Source organism: Squalius cephalus (genome assembly GCF_949319135.1).
Source record: "Squalius cephalus genome assembly, chromosome: 14".
NCBI lineage: Eukaryota > Metazoa > Chordata > Actinopteri > Cypriniformes > Leuciscidae > Squalius > Squalius cephalus.
This window is the reverse complement of record NC_137135.1, coordinates 24,605,215-24,631,523: the sequence shown is the minus strand read 5'-3', so window position 1 is coordinate 24,631,523 and position 26,309 is coordinate 24,605,215. Positions and strand designations below refer to the sequence as shown.

The following is a 26,309-nucleotide window of genomic DNA, read 5'->3' as shown; positions in this document are numbered from 1 at the left end:
GCCCAAGGGAGACTATTTTATTTTCAGGTGCAGTGATTGTGTGGGTCATCTGTTGAGTCTAGCTCAATGTCAGCCCCTCCAGGAGAAGAGAGGACACTCAGGCAGAGCTGAGCAGGGTGGCTGATCACTGACATCCCAGGCCGCATCTCACTCTCCCCTCACAGGCAGGCAGAGAAAAAGACCCCGGCATTCCTGATAAAAGAGGCATTCAGTTAAGAACACCAAAGACCTAATCGCCAAAACAGCCTTGAGATTGCTCCCGATCCCAGAGGGCAAAAAAAGAGAGAGATAGGGGATTTCTGTAACCCGCACTAATATATATTTTTTTTTTTTCTTTTTTCTCTTGACACATCTCAGACAAGATTAGGATCCGATTCAATTAACTTTTATCTGGGTGAAAAAAAAAGTTCTTGGGAAAAAAAAGACAAGAAAGAGATCATGGCTGCACTTCAACAAAGAGTTTCTCATACTGGGATTACAGTCATGTTTCTGTGTTGCAACATAGTGGATTTACATTGCAAATCAAACCCAGATGGGGTCGATTTTGCATTTTAATGTGCTTCCTTTGGAGAGGAACTCTGCCACTCTGACAAGTTTTGCCTGCTCTGGTTTGCTTCTTAAACAACAACCTGTCCTGACCATCTTTACACACTCGCTGATGGCAAAATGGAGAGGAAATGGAAAGAAAGCACCATACAGTCAGTAGAATTGCATGTTTACACATTTCAAAAGAGTCAGGTGCAGAACAATTGGAAAAGCAAGAGGATGTTAGCGCTTTATTTCTCTTTCTATCGCCTTTTTATCCATCCACTAGAAACACACATAATTTGACTGATAAACAGATATGAGGAACAAATCAAAGAAAGATTCTGGTAAATCAATGGTTAAGGCTCATAGCGGTCTCTCGAACAGCTAAAATACAAACGCAAGCAAGAACCAGTCTCGCTTTTGAATAAAGCGCACAGTATTCAAACTATTGGAAGAAATTTCTTTGTAGAACCATTGATTTTTCTTTCTTTCTTTCTTTCTTGTTTAGCCAACCTTGAAGGATTCCACCAACAATCCCAGAGAGGGCGGTTTTGTTCATTCTGAATACATCATATTTTCAGTAGGTTCAAAGGTCTGAAGAGCATCATCTTAAAATAACAGAAAAACAATGCATGTACATGGCCATTTTTCGCAGTACTCCGCTGCTGCAAGTATTATGCATTTAGATTAAATTGTTTTGAAAATCTTTTGAGGAGAGAAACCGAGCAGTGTTGCAAACCATCGGAGGTGATAAAGTTCATGTGCCAGGGCTAAACAGAGGAATAGACAATAAGAATATGCTAATAATGCTTGGCAAAAAGGCAAACCCACCAGGCATCTCTTCTTGAAGTGCTATCTTGCATGCAAAATTGTTGATTGAAGTGTTTTTAATTAGAGTCACAGTAAGAGGTGAATTTTTTAATTTCACATCAGGCTGCAGACGTCCACTTAGACATGGCTGCGCAGGTATGGACGCTTTCTGAGGGGATATTATTCTTCAAACAGTGCTGCTTATAAGCACCTCATCACTATTTAAGAACTGCTGAAGAGGGCATGGTGAGTCTTTATTGCCTGTATCCCGCTGCCATCTCTGCATTTCTACGGGTCATCGAGGCTGCATGGGGGAGCGTGATTAAAACACGCTGTGGGGTTACGGCGGTTCGCTAGCACCATGCATTTTCGAAGAATTCTTAAGCTTTTGTAAATGATGAAACAATACAATGCGTCTGTCGGAAACACTGGAAGAATGACAGGTTGTCAATTAAAGTTCTCGTAATCACCCTTGTCACGGAGCTGCCAGATTCCATTACAGCCCCTGCCAGGATGACAGAGTTTTCACGTTCTTAATTGCACTGCTCATTTGAGGGAAAAATAAAATGTTTTAAGCAGAACATTCCAGCTAATGTTTTAATTGTGTTTTTATCTTGAGCATCATAAAAAGACAGAGAGAGACATCTTCTCCTGGGAGAGCCTCAGCTGGCAGTATCCTCGAGACTCTGTGACAGCATTAATGAATGACAGATGTGTCCGTCGGATCAAAGATGCCCTAATTTATCCGATTCAAATCTCTCAGGACATGTAATATGCAGATGTGGAGGGAAACGAGCTGACTATCTCAATATACCTTTCTCCTGAAAATTAGGTGCGAAATAAAGTGGACGTGTCAAGCTGCACTTCGCAACACATGGATTGCAATACGCATGCATGATCTGCTTGAAACAATTTCTAAATATAGTGCTTTTGTTCTGATGGCAGCTCACATTGTTCTTTGTAACTGTACAACCATTCAAGAAGCTCAAATTTAGCCATCTATCATAAAAAAATGTATTTAAAAAATTTTTGTATAATATATAGAACAGATGTTTTTATATTCATGCAAGTAAAGAAGCAATCATTGGTACTAACGTAGTTATTCCAGAACAGTAACACTGAGATGATTTACAACACACACGGAGCGTAACTCACCAAATTTCCTCTGAACTCTGGTAAGTGTCTGGACAGCCACAGCAGTGCTTTCTGGGTCACAGCCTAACTGATCAATGAGCATGGATAGAAATTTGGGACTTTGGAGACTGCAAATGTAAGCAGCTCTGACCCACTTACAGAGCCATGTGGGCAGTAAAAGGGCACAGAGATAATGAGAAACTGGACAGGCAGTGGCATGGCACAGCATGCAGATGTAGGTTGAGAGATTGCCACTTGTGACAGGTGCTCCGTCACTAGACAGGCAATTCATGGCTTGCGGTAATCTTTGATTGGCACTTAATGAGCAAACTTCACTGACACGACGGCCACAACCTTTGGTCGCAAAAGACCATCTTGGATTGGAAATCCAAATAAATTCAAAATGGCTTCTTGAAAGCATGTGCTTTACTTTATTGTAAAATAATAAACCGATAAATTAGGAATGCGCTGGTATTAAATTTCTGGCTCATAACGATAAAACAAATATATTTCCAGTGTTTTATTTTAATAGGCAAGTCAAGTATATTTGTATAGCGCTTTTCACAATACAGATTGTATCAAAGCAGCTTTACAGTATTTAATCAAAATAACACAACAAGGTTTGGTTCTAGTGGAAAAAAACGTCCACGTTTGGTAAGGCTGATCAATAGTATTATTGATTGATTAAATTAAATTAAATATCCCCAACTGAGCAAGCCAAAGGCAACATTATTAGACAGTATAATGTAGAATTTTAACATTTAGTTAATTTTAATAAATGTTTAAATTCTACACTATACATCTAAATAAATTAAAAATACTAGAAATAATATAATATAATATAATATAATATAATATAATATAATATAATATAATATAATATAATATAATATAATATAATATAATATAATATAATCAATTTTAAAATGTAAAAGCAACAAGTGAATTTAGGCATCACAACAATTATAATGCAACATATAAAGGATATATGATCAAAATAACTGGAATAATATTAATTTGAGGATTTGCTAAAGATTACATTTAACTAATATATAAAAAAAATTACTTTAAGTGGGTGTTTAAATGACAGCAAAGGTAATGTAAAACAAATTGTGGAAATGAGCATGCAAAATGAATTATGCAATATTAAGCAACAGTATGTAATTTTCGCTGCTAGAGGTTGCATATTCAAAACGATAACAAGGGCGTAGCTTGATGACGCTTTGAAGGGGCGTGGCATGATGGGAGTTGTCGTCTTCACCTCAGCTGCCAATGGAAATCAATCTGACGGGACTCACAAATAATGTTCATGGGTGAGGAAATAAAAAAGTTTGATCACATGATTTAATTTCATTCTAATGAATTAGTCGCAACAAATAATGTAATGTTTAATGCTAAAAAACTACTCATATATGTCACTTTATTTGTGAAATGAAATTGGGTGGTGTAACGCTGCACAGTTTTTCGTGTTTAAAACAATCATACAATTAAAAGTACATTTTAACATACCCACAGCATTTGCAAAAAGGCTGACTTACTGTTTATGTATAACATACTGTATTTAATTACACTGCCAAATACTTGTTTACCAGTCTTGCTAAACAGTGTTATGCCACACCGATATTGATACTCATTTTATTTCTCCTCTTGTCCAAAACTCTTCTAGAGTCATTTGATTCACCCTGTACGCTTACGTTTCTTGGAGTTATCCTTGGCCATTGGAGTTATCTTGGAGTTATCTTTGGCCATGATGCCATTGACAGGCGACGCAATGAGGAGGGACATTACACTGGTTAAAATGCCAAATTTAAACATTGTTGGAAACATTTGAGATAATGCAAGTACACAAATTAACAAAATATATAACAATGTGCTAGTGGTTTTTGGATATTTGAATGCAAAAAACTGACATATTGTGCATTTAAATATTATATACACCAATACATTGTGCATCTCTAAGATAAAAAATATATGTACAGTGTTCTTAACTACTATGTAATATGCAAACAATTTAATCGGTTTAATGCTAAAACACAGGCTGTCACAGTTACAGTGACAGAAAAATATATTCCACTACACGTAACCGTTAACAATATGATGTGGTCGTGTCTCAAATGGACTTACTGGATATAAAAACGCATGATATAGATTTGACTTAGACTTGACTAAACGCATTAAATTATAGAATTGAATTGGGTCCCTGGTTTTCTGCTGTAATATAGGGACCTAAGTAATATATTCACTTCCAAAACCTCTTTTAAAGCAGTTATGCCTCCGTAAAGCAGGTTGTCTCAACGTACTACTCAACAAATGTCTTCAGGTCTACCTGGCTCCCTGACACAGGTGCTGATGCTTAGTGTCCCTGTTAAGGGCCTCCCCTCTTATCTCCATCCAGTCAAAGAAAACCAACAGCCTAGCGCAGCTCGTGCATTCACACCTCCTGGCATGGCACCTTGCACTTGACGGCACTCTATGCCTTATCAAATGTCTCATTAGCATTCCCTAGCCATAGCACTTCATAAAAGAAGCTAGTAATTCCAGGCAGGCTCCCGCCGAGGCGACTTCTTCCATTATCAGATCCTTCATGCCTGCATGAAGCGTTCTCCCTCCGTCTGCGACCTGCAAACTGTCTGGGCTGGGTTTACCTCACTGCGCTGCAGCTGTGTGCCTCCTCATTACACTATCCATTCATCAGAGCCGGCTGGAGTCTCCGGAGTTCAATCGTGATGCAAGAGTACTGGGAATCTGGTGAAGTCTGCACTGACCCCTTCTGCGCAGCAGGGATGGAAGGAGAATCATTCATTAGTGTATTGAGGTAAATTCACAGGATGTTACATGTAAGGCCTAAAATGATTAATTGCTGGAGAATATGTTTGCATCAAAACTGGTTAAATGTCACTCGGAAGGTTTATTCCAACCAACATTTCATGGATTATATAAACAGGATTATCAACATGCATAGGCAAGCAATGTGGCTCTTTAGGGCATACGTTTTCATGATTGGATTACACAGGCCTGTTTCATATGCAGGGCACATGTTTCGAGCAGCGAGAGGCAAGACGCAAGGGTGTTAGATAGTTGGTGAACTGTGAGTATGTAGCATGCATGGCGATGAGCAGCACGTGAGCTGGTGCACATCACCAGTGATTATATCAGTTACTCATACATAAGGTAGAAGCACAGTGACATGACTTTTAATGGCTTCTACTTACTTAACTGGAAGTATTTCAGTCTTTCAACTCTCACAGTTGGAGTTCCGACATACCCGCCAACCTTGACTGTAACTTCAGTACTTGGATTTCTTCTTTTTCTTCACAAGAAGAAAGAGCAGAGCTCATTTTCCTTTTTTAATACATCAACTTCCCTAGCATCTCATGGGGTTTATGCTTTTACATGTTTCTGTTTTTTCATTCACAAAAATTAATTCGCTGGTCAGTTATAGACAAGGTCTGGATATATTTTGGATCTCTTTGCTAATTTACTTCGTTTGTCGATTTAAAAATTTAACTGTAATAAAAATAAATAGCTCTGAAACACTTTGATGTTCTGAGCTGAAATTTAAGGGGGGGGGGGGGGGGGATAAATGTTTTCCACAAATCACATAGCACAACAATAACAGCTGCTCAGTTTTTGCTAACACACCAAAGACACATTTTTATTGACCTTCTGATTGAGCCAACTTTTTGGAAACTCCTCATTGCTGACTTCTTTAATGTAGATTTTGTAGGCTTCACCCACATCAACAAGCAAAATTATGTCATCATTACTCCCGCATGACATTCAAAATTCTTTCTGACTTTCTTTCTTTGGTGGAACAAAAGAGAAGATATTTTAAGAAATGTTGTCTTGCATGTCAATTGCACCCAAAACTGTTTGGCAATGGCTATACAAACATTCTTCAAAATATCTTCTCTTGTGTTCTGCAGAAGAAATCAAATTCTGACAGGATTTTCATTTTTGGGTGAACTATTGCTTTAAAACAGGGGTGCCTAATCCTGTTCAAAAATACTCCTGTACTTTTTTGTCCTTCTTGATTAAGTATACGTAAAATCACTTGTATAACCGTTTTGTCATACTATGACTTCCATATACCTATATGTGACCCAGGACCACAAAACCAGTCACATGGGTCAATTTTTCGAAATTGAGATTTATACATCATCTGAAAGCTGAATAAGCTTCCATTGATGTATTGTTTGTTAGGATAGGACAAAATTTGGCCGAGATACAACTATTTGAAAATCTGGAATCTGAGGGTGCAAAAAAAATCGAAACATTGAGAAAATCGCCTTTAAAGTTGTCAATTTATGTTCGCGATTGTGCTGCATTCACTCACAAAAAATAAATGTTTTATATATTTATGGTAGGAAATTTACAAAATATCTTCATGGAACATGATCTTTACTTAATATCCTAATGATTTTTGGCATAAAAGAAAAATCTATAATTTTGACCCACACAATGTATTGTTGGCTTTTGCCACAAATATACCCATGCGACTCGTGACTAGTTTTGTGATCGAGGGTCACATATGGTAGTCTGTCTATCAACTAAGTAAATTTAGATTTAAAAACAGAGGAAGAAAGATGATGATGGAGATGCCATTCATCTTTAATCGCTACTGTGCACACGTCCATGATAATGATCTGTGATATCAAATGAATTTCAGTTTTTTAATTGGGTTCAGTTGATAAAGGAATCTGTTATCTAAGTGGGAGGATGCTTGTGTCTCTGGGCAAAGGCAGACGGATGTGAATCGTCGAGAGCAAACATCGTCTAATCGCTACAAGACCAATTGTGCTCGCCTTGAATATCTTTTCTTAAACATCAAACTCATTACACACTGAAGCACCAGAGTCTACGCAACAATGAGAGCAGATCCCTGGAGTTCACTACAAAGGGCAAGAGGAGAAATAAGAAAAATAATAGAATACCATTCAGGGGTCAGAGGGTAAAATGTGAAGTGGTCTGAAGGCAATCAATCACAACCGAGGCTCCACCGGGTGAATCTCCATGGTGCCACTGACTATAATATGCTAAGAGGACCTCACTTTCCCCAAAACAGTCTGCCTTAATTCATGCACAATCATCAAAGCAGCAACTAATTATTCCAAGCAATAATTTTCCATTTGATAACGCCATTCAGTAGGCCTCTCCCATGCTGCTCAGCTAGCAGGCGGTCGAGGAAACAGTCCTTCATACAAGCTACAGACACTTTATTCAGCTAATTTGTGGGTGAAAAAAAAAAATCTACAGATGGACTCTATCCAGACTCAAAATGAATTCCTTTGAGGAGGCCTATTGATCTTTTCTTTTTCTACCCTATTAATGATGCTTTCCCTCACTGCCCTCATGTGGGAGTACGACTGCTGCTACTGATGGCGGGGTGGAGTCAGACAGACTATAACTGGAGCTTCTAATGCAACTCATACACCAGGCCTGTATCCTTTTATGCACAGTGACATCTGAGGAGTAAAGTAAGTGTGTGTGTGTGAGTGTGTGTGAGTGTGAGTGTGAGTGTGAGTGTGAGTGTGAGTGTGAGTGTGAGTGTGAGTGTGAGTGTGTGTGTGTGTGTGTGTGTGTGTGTGTGTGTGTGTGTGTGTGTGTGTGTGAGGGGAGGTTAAGGGGCACGACCAGACAGTGCTTTTCATGTGAACAGTCTCAGTATAATGCTCTGCTGGGTGCATCACAACAGGAAGGAGGAAAGCACCAAAGGTCATGATACCCCAGGGAGAGGACAACAACAAGACAGAAAAGCAGCACTAGAAAGGCCTGAAACGTAGGAAAGGTGAAATATCTGAAACACTTTAGGGGCTTTTACACCGGAGGAACATTTTCATAGTTCCTAGAACTATTGGCGGAAGTACCCGGATTTTGCCGTGTTCGCACCGCAGGAACTAGGAACGATTTTAGTTCTAGGAACTCCTTTTGTAGAAACTAATTTAGCTCCTACTTCAGAGTAGGATCTAAACCAGCACTATTGTAAACTACCAGTGATGTTAGTGTGCGCTGATTGGCCAAATGCACGCAAAACACCAGCACCCCCCATTTTAAAAAAAACTGTGTACACACACAGATTATAACCTATACTGTATGTTTACTCCAGAAACTAACTCTATGAACATGGAAAACAGTAACAGAAGGGCCTCTTAACCTTTACACTAAGGAGAAAATCCAACGCAACTTTGAGGGGACAAAAAGAAAAAAGCACAATGCACCATATGAACACATCCTCAAAGTTTCTGAAATGAAAATGATTTCCCTAGTTCAACTAAGACACATAAACAAACTTCATTCTGAGCAACTGAATACAGTAATATATGACTGTCCAGATTTACACCACCCAATAATAGTGGGGTAATAATGAGGGAGGAAGTAGGATAGACACTATTATTCCGACACTATTATTCCAAAGCACCAGAAAATGATGATGCTATTATTCTTGCTGCCATTAAACTAACGATAAGAATAAAATTTGGGGGAAGTCCATCAAATCTTATTCTGTTTCAGACTTGCTGTGTTAAAAATGACCAGCTGACATTATTTTCAAAATTACTATTTTAAAAATTAAATATACAGTTTCATGAAACTGTCACAATGTAATGCAGGCGGTACAAAGAGGCTGTTGTTGAAAGATGGGGCAGGGCAAACTGTATACACTGTAAAAAAGATTGATATATTGAGAGAGAGAAAAACGCTAGCGGAATTGTAAGGGTCAAAGGGGGGTGAATGTTTGAGTAAATCTAAATTACAATAGCAATTATTATGACGTCTAGAGGCAAAAAGCCCCCAAAACTTGGTTTTAAAAATGTATACTTTCAAACACAAAACATCAATAGGGTGTTTTGTTGATACTAATCAGAGATCACGATCATGTGAATTCCTCAAGTACCATATAAAACTGAACAACAGATCAAAGGTAACCAGTTCTGTGAATCCGCATTCATACATGCCTTTACCAATAGCAAATGCAATTATATTTTAGATCAGAAAGAATGGCAGCTTTTTTATCTTTCTGCTCAACTTGCTTTGTTGATTTTCTCCATATAAATGATTTCATTGCTTTTCTTCATTGCACTGTATCTAGTATTTGTCTGACAAATCTGTGCCTTAATAGACTATGAAACTTAAATCACAAAACTAAATGCGGGAGACGTCTCTCATATGGATTTACAGCTGATATGTTTCTGTTTTGAATGAGATCGTGAGACATCACTGTAATTGCACCGGCAGAACTCACAATGTAACAGATCATACAATGAAATGTTTCACAAATGTTCTCACAGTATTCGATTGATTTATATACCTTTTGAGTCAATTTGGTTAAAAATGGGACCACCTCTTTTGCAGAGCAGGAACAGCACAAAGACCAACACGGTTATTCCCAAACACAAGAACAACTTATTTATTTACCCTTATATTTATATCAACTTTTTTTTTTTTTGGTTTAGGAATAATATCTATACAGTTTCTTTCTGTGACTGTGCCAAGTTCCTCAACAATTAATTTCCCGGTTTCACAGACAAGGCTTGTGAAACCAAGCCAATACTATTTTAATACTTAACTTATTTCAATAAATACTTTTTTATTTCAGTTAATTTTTAATGAACAAACTAAAATTAAGATTACTGATGGCAAAGCTTAGATAACCTTAATTTGTTTTGAATGATGGTGATGCTTCTCTTCAAACATAACACTGCTTACTTGCACCAGGATGCCGCTTGTCTCTTCTTTCATAAAGAACATTGCTCCATCGCTGTTGGTGATCTTCGGTCAGCGTGAGTCAACAGTAATATTTTGGAGAGTAGTAGTTTCCTCCACGGTAACTAATCCAAACATCACTTGAGTGCACTTCTAATGGCAGACTGATAAATCAGCGGTAAACACCAATGTTATCAAGCGCAAGAGCCGCCAGCAGCAGTTTTTACGTGGGGTTCTTTGTGTCTTGTCTGATTCTATGACATGCCTTTGAACTGATCTTTGCAGGACGCCCACTCTTAGGGAAAGTAGCAGCAGTTCTATATTTCTATCTGCCTGACTATGTGGCCATATGGAGGCTCAAGTCTTTAGAAATCCTTTTATAATCCTTTCTCATTTTATGAGCCTCAAATACTCTTGTTCTGAAGACCTTTGAAATCTCTTTTGATGGGGCCATATTGCACTTGAACACAATTCTGTGAAGAACAGGTAAGCAAAACTGTTTTTTTTTTTTTTTTCTCCATATGACAGATCAAAACCCACTCAATCTGATTAGAACATCTCACTCCAATTACCCCCTTTGAAGAGGTCATATTTAGACTTTTTCTATTAGTGGCACTGGCTGTTTAAACCATATGTTCAGTAAATATGCAGAAATGTAAATTATTTTGTGCTGTTTGTTAAATAAATGCTTTATAATTATAATGTAAAGAAAGAAATATCAAATTCTGAGAGCCAATGTTTGCCTTTGTCTTGGTGCTACTGTATACTCTTTGACTTTAGAAAACAAGGAAAATTGAAATGCTATGAATCTTAAAACCATGAAATTCAAAGAACTAATATAGCTACGAGCAGCGATGACGGGCCCAAGCCGGTGGCACTGCCACCCCGGTGCCTTTAGGGTAACTAAAGGCACCGGGGTGGCAGTGCCACCGGCTTGGGCCCGTCATCGCTGCTTGCAGCTATATTTATAAATATATAAATATATATAAATATATATATATATATATATATATACACACACATATACATGAAGAGTTCAGATGCAAAAGCCTCTAAGTGCCATCTGAAATTTTCTTCTAGAATGATCATTTTTATAAAGCTTGTATATTTAAGTTAAGTAATTTCACTCAAATGACAATTAATAGGTAATTTGCATTGCCATTTAAGTGAAATTATTGAACTTAAATATACAAGCTTGATAAAAATGATCATTCTAGAAGAAAATTTCAGATGGCACTTCAAATATATATATATTTTTTTATTTATTTTTTAAGGGACAAGACACAGAGAATATTACTTGTCTGACCTGATTAGAACAATGCTCTCAGCTCTCAGATTTCATCAAAAATATCTTAATTTGTGTTACGAAGATGAACGAAAGTCTTACGGGGTTGGAAAAACATGAGGGTGAGTAACTACTGACAGAATTTTCATTTTTGGGTGAACTAACCCTTTAATGATTTTCAGAGTTTCTTTTTGAAAGGAATGTTGTGAACAGGATGTTTCATTTGTTGGTATGTTGTGGGAGTGGCATTTTAGAGTGTTTAGTTTAGTTGATGAATTTGTTGAAGCTTGAGAGCATAAATAATTGATAACTTAGTTGATATTAAAATGTGCATTTAAGCCAATTCATAGGTCTTTAATGTGTTTAACATTAACAATGTGTTTTTTTAGGAGTTCATTGCAATACATTTTGTATTGAAAATTGTATCAGTGATCACTAATTTGCCATCAATTTTTGTTTAAATCAAATGTATTTTACAAATGAATGTTCTAGTAGTAATTAATTATTTGGTACTGCTGCAGGTTTTAAAGTTTCAAAACACCACTTTAGTTGGCTGAACTTATTGGATGTAGCTTAGAAAACTTAACTTTAGTTGGCTGAACTTAAATTCAAAGTTTACTTAACTAAATTAAATCAGTTCATTGTACTGATCACTCAGATCACTAGGATCATATCAGCTAGAAATACCAAGGGTTCACTCTAAGCATGGCGAGTCCACTTTTAGCTATTATGCCAGCCGCAACTGGAACCAGCTTCCAGAGGAGATCAGATGTGCTCCTACAGTAGTCACATTCAAATCCAGACTCAAAACACATCTGTTTAACTGTGCATTTACTGAATGAGCACTGTGCCAATGTTCGTTCGACTGTACTGTACTGTATTTTATTTTTTATTTTTCTTAACTGTTTTAATTATTCTTATTTCTTTTTATTATTTTTTATTTCTTCTATGTAAAGCACTTTGAATTGCCATTGTGTATGAAATGTGCTATATAAATAAACTTGCCTTGCCTTGCCTACTTTATAACTTGTCAGGTAAACCTTTCCAAATGTGTCAGGTACACTTTTCCAAATAAGTTAGTTTAACTCAAAAAAACCCATGCAAAAAGATAACAGAAAATAATGAGTTAAGTCAACAAAAGATTTTTTACAGTGTACAGCACAACATCAATCTTGGAGATACATAACTGCATTCACTAAGGCAAAGCAATCTGACCAAGTTTCTCCTAAATATAGTTATTTCACTGTATATCTTGTCTAACAAAACTAATGCAGCTGCCTTGAGCTCTACGGTGGGGAAAAATACAGAAGCAATGAATATATCAATAAAGGAATCTTTTTACCCGTTCTGTACCTCATACCTGTGAGACTTGGGTTCAAAAATAATAAACAATTTTCCTGGTTGTGAATCTACATATTTCCTTTGATTTCCAGCGATACTGCATAAACAAATAAAAAAGTTATTATGTTGGGTCTATAAAAACACGTACAAATTATATTGTATTTTTTACAGAGTTCTGAGAAAATGAATCTTTAGAAGACCTCACCCACACCTTGTACGGAAAGGAACAATTGAAATGAATAATTGAGAGAGGGGTCTACCACCTGCATTATTGAATGCCTTGGTTTTAGTATGTTATTTACGTAATGCAGGAAGCCATATGATAAATTCCTCAAGCATGAGCAACAACAAGATATAGCTAGCCTTACTTTTTGAAGCGATGAATAATTTCTTGCCTTACGCTTTGTGACGGGGGATGGAAATATTTATGTCAAAAAGTGTCCTTCAAGGCATTCATTTTCATAATCACTTCAAAATGACTATTTGTGCATACAAAAATTCAATAAGTCAAATAAGTCAAACCACCTTGCTTACTCATTCAGCGGCTCTGGCAATGCTCAGTTAATATGTTTTGTTTCTTTCCCCCCACACATATGAAAAGATTCATTTATCATGATATATATCTCTGTCACTCCACTAAATGATGTTTGTTAATAATAATTTTCACAAAATCTTTCTAAAAGGGAAAACTTAACACAATCTCTTTTCCAAGTAATCCACATCTGAAACAAATCATTAATTTGAATTCAACCTAATCATTCCTGTAATTTCTCTTACCATATACAGGATGCTTGAGGACGTGGGAATCTGTCATGCAAGGTCACATCTCAAATCTCCAACCAATTCCATTCTATGTTGCCTGACACTATGGCTGCATTTACACTGGCACAAAAAAATCAGATTTTTTACTCACATCTGGAACAGATCGGAATTTGTTGCACACGTTTAAAAACAAAAATTTGCATGAGACACGATTTTTTCGCATCCGATCTGAGCCACTTCCAAATGTGGTTTTAAATCAGATACCGGTACATATCCAATATCTATGAACTTATTTAAAAAAAAAAAAAAAAAAATTATCTTACAGAACTACTTTATTTTTATTTATTTTTTTATTATTATTATTTTTTTTCTGTATCCGTTCGGTCAGATTCTGCACTGCAAAACATTCATGACAGCTGCTATCTAGTCCAAGCAGGCAAATAATCATTGCCACCCGACATGAATTATATAAATAATTTTAATAGCACGGTCATTTAAAACCAGAGGGCCTACCATGTGCATAGTAAAGTGATCGCTGACAATCATTTTTGGCGGGAAATAATGTAAACACACATATTGGATACCAGTCCTGTCTAAAGTGAATGTAAACAGACGACCCAAAAAAATCGGATATGGTCAAAAGATCGGATCTGTGCATTAAGACTTGCAGTGTAAACGCAGCCAGTTTTAACACTTCTAATATCAGAGTTCACTGAGAAGATAAAGGGGAAAACCTGATTACGAAACTGCTTCCCAAACGGCCACCCACGCATTCACCTCAGTAAAAGAAAAAATATGGAAACTAATCGGCAAGGACTAATCAGACTGCCAGGCACATGTGCTCATCCTAATGCTTAATAAAGCTGGCATAATGCTGAGATAAGGCAGGAAAAGCTAGAGTATTTTAACACAGTACTGGAAGCAAGTAAGGGTGGTACAAACTCTATACTATGACCGAACTCGTGCTGTGGGTCACAAACATCCGTAAATTTCACAGCCGTGCATTTCTCACCACTCTGAAGGACAAACGCAGCCATTTCAGATTGATTGTAATTAGTATGGCCCAACAGCCTAACGAGAATGCAGGAGTGCAGCAGAGCTGAGCTCAGGGACCTGTCTGGAAGCGAGGCTGTTGATATTTAAGGCTAATTTGTTAATGAAAATTCCTAGTAATATCTGAAATAAAACCACTGTAGAATATTGTGCATGACATGAAATAAGAGTCTTTGGCTGTGCTCTCACACAACTCAGAGGTAGTGTTAGCACAATTCGTCCTGCTGCAATCTTAATGCTTTTTTCCGCTTGAATAATGGCTTTGAGGTTATCATGGCATCTTGTGTGCACAAAGATATTAGAGGTGCGCAATTGAAAATGAGATCGAAAGTGTCTGTATTCTAAAGCAAATTCTAAAGGCAGAAGGACTAAGAATCAAGTGCTCAAATCGCTCCGACTGAATCAGCCGGTGTAACAATAAGAAGACACAAAGGCCCCAGTAAATGCACAAGCCATTGAAATGCGGGCCAAGATGGATGGCGGTCATTACTGTGGATCTGTATGTATTTCATGGGGCATTTATTGTCTAAAGCTGAAACAGCCAGTGCAGTACTCCCACCTCTTTGTAGAATGTGAAGGCAAATCTAATATAAGGTGAAGGCTCTCTAGATACACATTGTAAGCTGGTGTTGAGAGGCAAAATTGCTCTCCGGCCGACAGGAGAAAAAAAAACTATCTTACAATTCAAAGAGACATGAGGGCCAGAAAGCACTGCCCAGGTTATAAAATGCTCAGGGAGTGGAGCTTTGATTAAAATCCCTCCTTTCCCTCAATTCTCGCAGCGAGTGTGAGCTTGGCACGACTTAAGAAGTCTCACTTGGACACATGGCCGGGTGTGGAGGTTGCAGGTGTTGATTAGACGTCAGGTTCGCTTTAGGAGGCAAAACGACGCATGAACTGGGCATTCTTGCACTTCAAGGACACAGGTTTGAGAAAGCGCCAGTCATTCCTGCCACCGTGGAGTAAAACACAAAATACAGACAGGTAATGAAAATCTTTGATGCACAACCTGAGCTTTGTATCAACACCAATACTCTCAATTTGACAAAATGATTGATACATCATCTCTTGTATGATGCATAAATTTGAAACTCACTGCCACCTGATATTGAAGTCTTATTTGGAAGACTTTTGCATACAAATCATTGTGTAAACCAATTTCATTTCATCTACTTTAAAGAGATCTGTTCTGCAATGCTGTATGCTGATCATCGGTTTTGTTATTTTATGAAAGTGACGGACATTTATCTGAGCGATATACAAGGTGAAATGGGCTGCTTTTGCAAACCTCCAATACCCGCAACATAGAGTGGGCCCTGTGCCTGGCATTGACATGGTGTTAAAACAATGCAATGGGTACTTATGTCACGGTTGCCTAGCAACACAAGCCACTTGGTTATTTATTGAATAAAATGAAAAGAGAGAGTGTGTGTGTGTGTGTGGGGGGGGGGGGATCTATTATCCATGCAAATGACTGTTATTTGTCCTATTTTGGCAAAGCTTTTTGTCTCACGACTTCTTGAAGTCTATGTGATTGAGTTGCTCAGATCCTTACCGAAATAACAGGCACCCGAACTGGACAGAGCGAAGTGGCATGCAACAAGACATGAGGGCTCTTAACAGGTTTCTGTTTACTCTCCGAACAAAGACTTCGGTCTCTGACAACATCAACAGTATTGGTGGGATTAAATATTTAGCTTATTATTTACCTTAAGAGGTTCACAAAATGACCATGGAACACCAAGAAATATACATTGTGTTTGGGAGTCGAGAATGGCTACAAACATGGCTCATCCAATCAGAATTTAGAGTTTGTACTATTTGTTACAATCCATTGAACACACTGTAATTCTATCCCTCACATCCTCATTTTCATTCCAAATATGACATGCATATATATATATATATATATATATATATATATATATATATATATATATATATATATATAAATAAATAAATGTATATATACAGTATATATACTGTACACACACTTCTGGGTAGTCCATCGTTGTCCGATGATGACTTCTCCTATAATTTGTGGGTTCTTTGATGACTGTATAGTCCGATGCGAGATGCACACTGTCTTTTACAGACAGGGCATGTAAAAGTTTCTCCTGATGGCCTTAAGGGGGCAGGAACAAGCATGGCCTGCTTTCTCTGATGTCTTTTAGTCAGGCGATGTTCAGTTCTCCTGTCTTCGTAGCTTTGTACTCCATTCTGACAAAGTTGCTGCCAGAGCGTGCGATTCGCTGCACTAGTTTCCAGGGATGTGGGCTTTATCACACACTTCTTAAGAAAGCCTGTTAGTTGGTCTTTCAGACTCTTTTTTTTGACCGCCTGCGAATCGGGAGCCAAGATGTAATTGACCGTAGAGTATCTTACGTGGAAGGCGGCATTCTCACAACATGACCAAGCAATCTGAGCTGGTAGAGCATTAGGGTTGCTTCTATACTCCAACAGTTGACCAAGTACACACACACACACAAAGTGTGTGTGTGTGTGTGTGTGTGTGTTTTATTAGGGCTGGGACGATACACCTATCTCCCGATTCGATACTATCACGATACTTGGTTGCCATTGAATAAATGATTCAATAACAAATAAAATTTTTCAATTTTACATTTTTGGCGAAACAATGTAATAGATAAATGCGTTATTTTAAGCACCGAGTTCCTATCAAAAGCTGATTTTGATCGCTATTGTAGACATCAGTGTTCACATTTGAAACTTTTATCCAAGTACTTCTATAATAATTTTAACTATTGCATCACAGAAATAATGATACTATGAGGTTGAAAAGACTGTTTGTGAAACTGTTTCATGACAACTCTCTCCGGGTCAGCGGCAGAGCCAACACAGATTTGAATGCTGCGATATGATTTTGTCAAAGTTTTATTAGACAGACGAAATGGATGAAGATTGCGTAGGTGTTTGAATCGAGATCACAGTCTTTTAAAGATTAATCGTGCAGCAATACTGTCATACTTATCTCTCTCTCAGCATGTGAGTAGCACGAGGGCTTTTCAGTGCACTCAGTCTCACGTCGCTTTGGCGCGTCCACTTGGGATATTACGTCACTAAACACTCATAGATAACGATACATTTCATCCTCTGTTGGAACGAAAGTGGCTAACTTCTGTCAGCCTCATCTATAAGCAGGAACAAAAATAAAGCAATTGAATTTGAATTAATATCGACTCTGGAATAAAAAAAAATCGATTTTAGAATAAAAAATAAAATAAAATAAATTTGTGAATCGATTTTTTCGCACACACAACTGCTACATATATACACACAGAACTGCTACAAAAAATATCAGTTTCCACAGAGTTTTCTACACTCCTCATAATATAAATGCCTTGGTGAGAATAAGATACTTTGTACAAAAACATTTCAAAAGTCTTCCCAACCACTAAAATAAGAGTGTGGTAATGCCAACGTTTTTATTTGTAATGTATTTATTTATAATCTTAGATCAGGATTTTTCGGGCCTATCACAGATTATTGATCATTGGAAACAGTATTGGCCGATACAATCCCCGATACCGATAAAAAATAAAACTAATACTGTTCTTAATTAACAACAATGTTAACAATGTGTAAAAAATTAAGAGATGAGAAAGTATCATTAATTGACAATTCTTTATTTATTGGCAAACGACATGTATAAAACATTCCATTCCCTCTGGTGATTCCCAAGGTGATTAGGAACAGCTTAGAGCTTAACAAATATATAGCATTCCATGAAATAAATAATAGAAATGAAAAAACAAAACATTCTTTACCAACAGAAAGTAATCAAATGTAAAAACACAAGTCTTCACTCACTGTATAAATTAAATATAGATCTACTTTAGAGCATGTGATTTTCTCTTTTTCTTTTCTTGTTTGATTAACATTAATGGCACAGATGGCAGCAGGAACATTATGCTGCTGTCACTAAGACTGAATGCACAGATCCAATATACTGTTACACATGCAACTTATTTCTAGAAACTGTTTATGTTTATTTAAGACATAATTGACGATGCTTAAGTGAATACTTGCCAAGCCAGGCATTTTGACATATTTCGATGTGTAGTTAACCATTTATATGTGAACCTGAAGCTCAAACTTCACTTTGCTTGTGTGCTCCACTCCGTATCGGATCGCGCGCACAGAAAGCCGCTTGGAGAACAGAATCTCTTTCACGGCTTAATGCAGTTTTAATAACTTTTATTATCAAGCACGTTCTGCAGTTAGAAACTGTAGATTTCATTAGGGCTTTTTAGGGCTTTTAGGGTGGAACGAAAGCACATAGTTGTGAAGGAAAGAAAATCACTAAAATATCACAGCCCGAGTTTCTTGCTGTCATTGCTGTAGGGTTGCTGTTGTTGCAATGTCTCCACTTTCCGCAGACATTGCAAATTTATTGTCCTTTTCAGACACCTGGTAGAACAGCCAGATGAGAAAAATAGAAAAATTGTCTTGCATGTTTTGTGCCATCTGATTGGTTCTTTGGATTGACCTTTATAGAGGCCACCAAACAAACTACATACAGTAAAGCTATTATCGGGCATAACGGTCAGCGCCCGATCAATCGGAGTGCCCTTAATTTATAATTTTCTCCCCTGTTGGATTTCCAGACAAAAAAACGATATGCTACATGTTTATAGTGCTAGTAAATAGCTGATACCATAATATAAGATTTTGGTCACACCTCAACTCCAAATGATAAACATAAATCAATCTCTGTGACTGAACTAATGGGCTTACCTATACAAGACATCATTGAACACATCACCTAGATACAATAAGACCCCTAAAAGCTATCCATTTCACAGAATGTAGGTCATGATTATCACTTCCACACACACACACACACACACACACACAAATACAAATGGTGCCTATGGAGTAAAAAAGGTCATTGGCGGGGAGCTAATCCATCGTCTCACTGAGTTTCAAATTCAATCTTACTTTTTATAGCTTTTTCCTCAAGATGTCCAGGTCCCATATGGTTTCAGGGAGATAGTTTACTGCTAATCTGATCAATGTTCACATTAAGTCATGCTACCCGAGATGAGATCTATGGATGAGAGTTTATTATCAATATGGGCTGAGGACTGGGAGAGATGCTCCAGAGGAAGAGATAACCAGAATGAAATGTTGATGTAACCAAGGACTAAGATAACCTTCCATTAAGAAAACAAGATTAGGAAAAACAAGGCTGTAAATACTCAAATTAGCCTCTGTGAACTTAGTTAAGTAATGGGGCAAATCCCACGAAAACATATTTACTCATTTCGAAAATATAGCATGCAGGATAAGTGCAAAGAAGAAGAAAGTGATCCAAGGAACACTTGGCAAGTGACAAGAGATCATACTTCATATTAGTGCAACCCCAGCAGAGCTGCTAATCTTCTTTTGGGAAGGCATCAAATTCAAACGTGGACAACATGCAGTGAATGACGTGATGTTCGTACATCCAGAGCCTTATGTGCGACCCACGCAAAACACATCCATCCCTCGAGGGGAAGAGTTGGCTCTGAGTCAGTGCTGCCTCACTGAGCTCTTCAGATGCAGTAAGACAGTTAACACACTCAGTATCATGAGTACTTGCACCTGGTTTATGTCAAAGGTTAGGCTTCTAGAATGCATCACTAGAATGTTTCTCATTGATTCTAGCGGTTTATTAATCAAAGTAGCGTACCTTAAAAAAAGGAATATGTTCTTGCAGAGGTTTGTTTCACAGCGAACCGAGAACACCTGCATCCAATCAAATCATAAATCAATGAAACAAGATGCTAACAACACCATACTTCATGCAAAATTATGATTTAAAACACAATGTTCTAAATTAAATGAGGAATGCTTTGCTGATATATTATTCACAAATTCTTCATTTAACTAAATCTACATCATTTTTTTCTCTCTGATGTTTGAAAAACAAATTAAGCACATCTGCACAGCTGTGTCGGAGCCAAAGTGGTGGCCTGTTAAACTCGTACACATATTACAAATACAGTCATAACCCCATGCTATCAAACACAAACCCCCAAATAAGCATAGTCAGGCATTTTTGGGAGGTCTGACAACTGTATACTTCAGCCAGATTTACTTGTGCAATTACCTTCTAAATCCCAGCCCACATGCGTCTCTCATACTTCCTCTATGATTCTCCACATCCCTCATGTTGGACGATAAGCATTTGAGACAGGAGATTACACAGAAACAAACCTCTTGTTATATTTCACTGGCACTCATCCATTTCAGACAGAGTTATTGTCTTGAAATAAAACTAATCCAGTTGTTGGCCATTTCTGAGGTCGGCAAATTTATACTCCCTCTCTTATACACATGCACACGTGGCACCTCCACATGCACACGTCTCATAATTAATTTCAATCTCTTCATAAAAGGCTTACACCCTAATACATGTGGATCAATGCTGCTGCACAGTGGCAGGGTAAGTTAATATCTTCACAAGCTGCTGATCCCACTGGAGGGACTTCTAACTGATTAAATCTGGCTTTAAAGACAATCCTGCACTGACATTCACCTGTATTTAGCACTAATGCTGTGTTTATTACCTGCCCACTGAATGACTGAATGAAAAAATAAATGCCTGCTTTTTGAAAACCCCACTGGACATCACTGCACAGTAAGAGATTTTCTAAGAAGCTTTCTTATACTGACTTTTGAAACAAATCATGCATGGAATTTGATAGTCAAGTTCAGATAAATAGTTGTATTTTAATTTTACTCACTTTATTTAATATCCTTGACTTTGCTGATTCTCAAAATTCTGGGAGATTTTTGCTACCTTGTTGCTGTGGAAACACAAAGAATAATTCTATCAAAATGATAAACTGCCGTTGTGGGCAACAAAACTAGACAAACCAGATCATTTATATTTACTTAAAAGAACTTGAAGCATTTTGCAAATTTTTAAAAGCATATTCTGGTAACACTAACAATAAGTTTTCATTAGTTAAAAATAAAGTCAAAGACAAAAACATTAAAAAAAATAAATAAATCTTACAGACCCTAAACTTTTAAACCAGAGAGAGAGAGAGAGAGAGAGAGAGAGAGAGAGAGAGAGAGAGAGAGAGAGAGAGAGAGAGAGAGAGAGAGAGAGAGAGCGAGAGAGAGAGAGAGAGAGAGTGTGTGTGTGTGTCTTTGCATCCTGTATTCAGTCATGTGAAAAATAAGGAAACCCTATTGAATTCTATGGTTTTATGTATCAGGACTAGGTGATAACAGTATGTCAGGCAGAAAATTCAAATGTTTGCCTATCATCCATCGACCTCATACATAGCTCATCCTTTGAAACATGTAAGTAGCAACTTACATGACTGCTCGCTCTAATGTTAACCTAGATAAATGTACGCTGTTATTAGGTGCATATCCAAGTGGTTTTGCAGGGTGTGGAAGCCAAAGTACACGCGCTTACTGCATGACATGGTGAAACCGGCGTGATCACTGGCATTGCACTTAAAATACTCCGTCATTTTTGGTATTACATCAGAAGTAGCCTATTACATAATTTGAAACTAATTCATTTTATTTGTTTGCAATCACAATAACTAAACGTGCTTTTGTAAAATAAGGATGCGCTTTCTGCCATCTTGGCCTATGTGAACTTGAGTGCGTAAAACAATAAAACGAAACTCAGCGTGAACTTTCCTCACAGACATGAGAAATAAATCTATCGAAAGCTTGAAAGGTATATTTTTTAATGAACCGATTCAAATGGGAAACAAATATATATACTGTAGGTGCGTGCACTGTATGCGGAGATGACGAGTCAGCATCGTCGACTTAATCACTGCAGCCGAAAACACAGAAAACATTATCAATAAATTATTAAAATGTTCAGACAGTCTCCTTGCTGTTTTTTCACGACACATTCATAATCACTACTTTTGCCGGTGGGCTGTGGCAAACTTTATGCATGCACTTGAGCGTTGATTATGCTATGTATAGACAATTAAAGGCTCATTATTATGATTTATGGCTTATTAATATAAACGTGCAATTAGTCGACTAATCGCTTAAATGAACGACTAAATAGTCGACTAGATAAATCTTTAGTTGAGAGCAGTACATAATAAAAAATCATCTGGGGCCGTATTCACAAAGAATTTTAAGGATAAAAGTAGCTCCTAACTGGCGAATTTAGGAGCAACTCCTAAAAATAATGGGCGTGTCACTCCTAACTTTAGGACTCCTAATTTTTTTGACTAAGAGTAATTCACGAAGCATTTTAACCCTAAAAGTAGCACCTAAGCCTGGGACAGCTTAAAAGAAGTCGAGAGGACTCCTAACTCACTAAGACCTATTCACAAACCGCTTTTTGTGGCATTTCACGTTGCAATGTTTTGAAATGCGTATGCGGCGGCTACAGGAGCTTCCAATCGCGAGGGAACAATTCTGCATTGTAGGCATAACTAGGGATGCAATAACGCCACCAACAACCAAAACTAGGCTACTCATTGCATGTAAACTAATTGTAACGTTTCATTGTGAATCAAATTAAAATGTTCTTCTCTTTGCAAACGTAGGCAGAGGCATATAGTGACAGATTAATTCAAATATATTGCAAAGATATTGCATCAATCCATATGTTTCATTAGGCTACTAGTTTTACTCTTTATTCATTTAAGCTATTTATTCAGTTATTCATCATCTTCCGTCCTTCGCACTACTTGTGTAGCGCACGCATTCTCAGACCTGTCACCTGTCACTCATCATCGTAGGGGAGGTGTTTGGAATCATTCCCACGTTACAATCATCAGCCAATCAAGGTGGTCACTTCAGTCAAGCTCGTGCATGAGTAATGACGTCATCCATAGCAACGAAGACTCACTCTTAGTTTAGGAGTTGTCATTTTTCTTTACTAAGAGTAGGTCTGAAAGGCGTTGTGAATAACTTTTAAGAGAAAACCCCTAGCTAAAATCTTTTAGTGCGATTTAGGAGTACTCCTAGTGGTAAGATAAAATGCTTTGTGAATACGGCCCCTGGTCCTTGGCAGGTCTTAAAATGAGGTAAATACAACCTCAGATTAACAACAACACATGGCATTACACTATGTCATTATTTATTTAACAAAAACTAGGCCAAAATGAACAAGCCATGGGTGACAAACTAAGTAGGCTACACCCTTACAGCTTCCATAGAGGGTAATAGCAGTCAGGTGCTGCTAATCAAATGTCTTTGATTTAATCATCAACAAGTGTGATCACCTCTATAAAAGCAAAAGTTTTGGTAGTTTGCTGGTCTGGAGCATTCACGTGTGTGTTAAGACAATGCCAAGCAGGAAAGACATCAGCAGTGATCTTAGAGAAACAATTGTTGCTGCCATAAGTCTGAGAGGGGTTATATGGCCATTTCCAAAATATTTGAAGTCCATTAATCTACAGTAAGGAAGATTATTCACAAATGGAATACATTCTAGTTGCCAATCTTCCCAGAAGTGGACAAGCAAATTTACCACATTTGAAATTCCTCCAGAACGATGTGAGAGACTGATACTGTCATACAGAAAACTATTCCTTCAACATACTGCTGCTAATAGTGGCTCTACAAGCAATTGAATCACAGGGTGTACTTAGTTTGTCACCCATAGCTTTTCCATTTTGGCTTTAATTTTGTTAAATAATTTTGACACAGTGTAGCCTAATATGTCATTTGTTGTTGTTCATCTGAGGTTGTATTTACCTAATTTTAAGACCTGCTAACGACCAGAGGATTTTTATTATGTTCTGATACATAAAACCATAAAATTCTAAAGGGTGTCCTTTCTTTTTCATGTGACTGTATGCTATACTGCCAAATATAGCATTTTGCTTTGCTATGCAGCCTGCAGGTGAGTTTAATGGCCTCTTGCATAGAATATTTGTTAAAAAAAAATTAATTGTATCATACAGTACTTTACACTTTCCACATTCACAAAAATATAAACTAAATCTTGATTAAATTTTAAAGTCCATGGATATGTTATTTGTCAAACAGCATGATATTTCAGGGGATATTGTAGCTTATGTTCATCCAGAGCTGAATGATGGCACATTCATAGTCTATGTGAAGTCTATCAATAAAAATCATTCATATTTTGAGATTAAAAGCAGGCCAAGAACAACATGTTGAATGGCAATTCTTCATTCAAAATCATGTGCTAGCCTACTACGGATGCTAGTCCTTGTTTACAGTATTTCTAACGTTTGTAATGGGCGGTTTATTTATTTTTTAAATGGAGATTGTACACGTATAGTAGCCTATACCTGTATAGTATTAGGATCACTGTTCTGGCGTTTTGTGTTCAAGTTCATTTCTGTCAAATTAAATGTGTGACTAGATAAACACAGAGACAATAATTTAGAAGAAACAATCGCTTCAGTACCTTGTTGCGAGTGAACTCGTTCGAGTCCTGCATGGTTCAGGCACAACGGTTTCATTCGTGTTTGTCATGCTTATGTGATGATTACGTCTCGGCTCTCTTGTTGCTTTCATCGGTCCGTTGGACTCTCACAGGGCTGTTGTTGCCTCAGTAATCCCGTAGGCACAGTCATATATCATTATGTGATGGGCGACGGTGCGATTCATCGATTCGGTGCACGGTGTTACGACGCCTTTCAGCAAGGAATCTCTCTCGTATAACCGCGCGCCGCTGTTGGTGTTGGAGGCGCGCGGACGTTCACTCAGCAGAGTTTCATGCGTTGACCTTGCAAATAGAAACACCTGGCGGATTATTTACGTTTAATTACTGTAGCCTACATCTCCTCTGATTCCTTGCGTGATCTGTCTTCCCTAAACCTCTGCTCGGAATGCTAAAAAAGAGCATTTAGGAGACATTTTAAAGTAATATTTTGCAAATAAGGCCAGAAACATAGGCTACTCTACGCAAGTATGTAAACGACGCAATGCAAGTGTCTGACACGTCGTTGCGTTCTGCTAGTACGCATTCCATTCTCAGCGTTGCCGCAAGGGGCGCTACGGTGGGAATTCGTGTAATGTCTTCTATGGTCAGTTTTCTCTTTTTTGTCAAATAGCCAACTGTCATGGCCAGTAGCAGTTTGAAAATACTTTGCTGAGCAAGTTAGTTAAAAATATGCTTATAGTAACTTACATGATTAATAACATATGTCAGAAACATTTGGAGCTCTATCGACCCCAAAAGAGTGCACTTCTAATGTACACTTTCACAAATGTAAATTATGTTTCTGTCCTAATTCTGACTGGACTGTTTAAATTGTTGTTAGGAGATGTGAGTAAACATTTGTTTTAACTAAATAAAATTATGGTATGCTTGTCCATGTTGATTATTTTTTCTAATCATGATAAACAAATAAATTAAAAATGACAAACAGAACAAAGATTTATACTATCGTTAAACCATCCATGATATCACAAAACTGACATGTATTTTTAAAAATTAGGTTAGTCATTATCATCATTATCCAAGATAAAATGCATGTAAAATAAGGTACATTTTGCTATTAAAACAGGGACACGCTACACTATCACACTGTATTTGAATAGTGAATAAGTGAGCAATTGGACTCATCCTTCAATATGTCCTGCCCAAACTTTCTGTTTCAATAGAAAATACATCAATAGAGGAAACCTGTTCAACACACTAACAAGGTTTTAAAAATAATCTAACATATGAATTATTATGTATAATAGAGAGTGTTATAAATGTATTCTG

The 26,309-nt window shown here is 37.4% G+C and overlaps 1 long non-coding RNA gene across 1 annotated transcript; it reads right to left on the bottom strand.

Annotated features, from left to right (window-relative positions):
- Positions 1 to 25,529, bottom strand: LOC307170595. The gene is made up of 3 exons (XR_013823408.1): positions 25,002 to 25,529; positions 21,367 to 21,429; positions 1 to 192 (listed from the first exon to the last, which is right to left on the bottom strand). It is a non-coding gene; the product is annotated as an uncharacterized lncRNA (long non-coding RNA).
- Positions 25,530 to 26,309: the final 780 nt, after the last annotated feature.